General features: G+C 40.5%; 1 protein-coding gene across 1 annotated transcript in view; it reads right to left on the minus strand.

Annotated features, from left to right (window-relative positions):
* Positions 1-2,500, minus strand: part of hus1 (HUS1 checkpoint clamp component) — an 18,187-nt gene that overhangs the window by 14,032 nt on the left and 1,655 nt on the right. The window lies entirely within an intron of this gene.

Consider the following 2,500-nt stretch of genomic DNA (forward strand, 5'->3'; position numbering starts at 1 on the left):
AGAAACAACACACACACCTGAGAAACAACACACACCTGAGAAACAACACACACCTGAGAAACAACACACAACACACACACCTGAGAAACAACACACACCTGAGAAACAACACACACACCTGAGAAACAACACACACACCTGAGAAACAACACACACCTGAGAAACAACACACACCTGAGAAACAACACACACCTGAGAAACAACACACACCTGAGAAACAACACACAACACACACACCTGAGAAACAACACACACACCTGAGAAACAACACACACACCTGAGAAACAACACACACACACCTTGCTCAGTTTGGACACCGTGTTCACCACACCTGAGACACAACACACAACACACACCTGAGAAACAACACACACCTGAGAAACAACACACACCTGAGAAACAACACACACCCGAGACACAACACACACCTAGGGATGAAACGATTACCGGTTTCACGATAAACCACGATAAAATTTAGTGACGGTTAGTAATATCGTATAAAATTTTATTATCATTAAAACCGCGTGTGATTATCACGGTTGTGAAAACTCGCGGTAAATCTTGTCCAGTCAGCGTCAGTCTGGCGCAGCGCTGTTTCTGAATGAGGAGAAATGGCAGAAGGCAGTGACAGCACTCGGGGGATTGTTCTGCCTTCTAAAAGGACCAAATCTGAGGTGTGGGCATATTTTGCCTTTTACAAAAGTCCTGAGGGAAACTTAATCTAAGATGGTCACCATGTCTGCAGAACATGCCAGAAGAAAGTCACCGTAATAGAGGGAAACACTTCAAAACTACGAACGCAAGGCAAGTGGACTTTGACCTCAATACCAAAACTACGTCTGGGAAATAATAACGTGAAGCGAACGAACACATTCAGACAAGACTAGGGTGACATTTAAGGGAAAATAATCAGGGTTTGACATTAACAACCGCCATTTGCGAGCGTAACGTTATTTCGGTATGCTCAGTTGGGGACACTAAATTTTTCAACTAAACATCGAAATACATCTAAATAATAAACTAAATTAACCATTTAAACTAAATTACTGATCAAATTATTGATCTAACGCCCACACTGTCACTGTATGATACTTGAAAGGTTTCCAGAATGGCTATACAGCTGAATAAAATTATGCTGCATTATTTTCCTGTTTAACACTGTAAAGCTGCTTTGAAACAATCTACATTGTTAAAAGCGCTATATAAATAAAGTTGACTTGACTTGGGCTGCACACTAGCCACTCTGGCTGTTGAACTTATTATAGTCTTCTCAAAAGCCATCTGTTATAATCGCGTTGCGCATTATAAGCACTTACACGTGCTTCTATTGAGTTTATGAATGCAATATCTCATAATCAGAGGCGTTCAGATTAGCGGAGTTTTGTTCAGAGCGCGCGCCGCTCTCACTGAGATCTGCACTCAGATCAGAGATAAACGTGTGCTGTACGCAGGAGATTCACTCATCATACAGTGATTGACTGCTTTTGTTCTATTTCAGCAGCGAAAATGGTTTTAAAAAAACCCAGCAGAACCACAGCGCATCTGATATGACTGGCATAACGCTGGCGAATTTAGGGACCGTCTGTAAAGTTACACACAACATTGGTAACGTTATACACGTTTCAAACTTCACTAGCATTTGAAGAGAATGACAGTCAATAAACTGACTGTAAAGTGATCATCTAGGTGTCAGGTATGATGCACACATTTTGATATTTAATCAAATAAACTGTCAAATCATATGGAAATATGGATATGCATTATTTCACTAGGATACTGTTTGGGCTCTAACACAAAATATGCGAGATTTAAATGTGTCTGATAGAACACTGATGAGAATATTGCTTGGGAATATATTTACAGTGATAATATTAGAGATTATATTTACGACAAATTATTATTATTTATGTGTTATGCGTTGCTATTGACGACGGCCATTAAGGAAGAAAATCCCACAGAATCTAGCTTAAAAAAGTGCATAGAGCTGCTTTAGTTATTTGTTGTTTGTTGAATTTCAAATATAAAACTTGTTGAAATGTCTTCAGTGTGTGCATCTGTTCTTTTTGAACACTTTCATCTCATTTGAACAAAACCGTGATAATATTGATAACCGTGATAATTTGGGTCACTATAATCGTGATGTTAAATTTCCATACCGTTTCATCCCTACACACACCCGAGAAACAACACACACCCGAGAAACAACACACACCTGAGACACAACACACACCTGAGAAACAACACACACCCGAGACACAACACACACCTGAGAAACAACACACACCTGAGACACAACACACACCCGAGAAACAACACACACCCGAGACACAACACACACCTGAGAAACAACACACACCTGAGACACAACACACACCTGAGAAACAACACACACCTGAGACACAACACACACCTGAGAAACAACACACACCCGAGACACAACACACACCTGAGAAACAACACACACCCGAGAAACAACACACACCCGAGACACAACACACAC

Source organism: Gobio gobio (genome assembly GCF_949357685.1).
Source record: "Gobio gobio genome assembly, chromosome: 23".
NCBI classification, from domain to species: Eukaryota; Metazoa; Chordata; class Actinopteri; order Cypriniformes; family Gobionidae; genus Gobio; species Gobio gobio.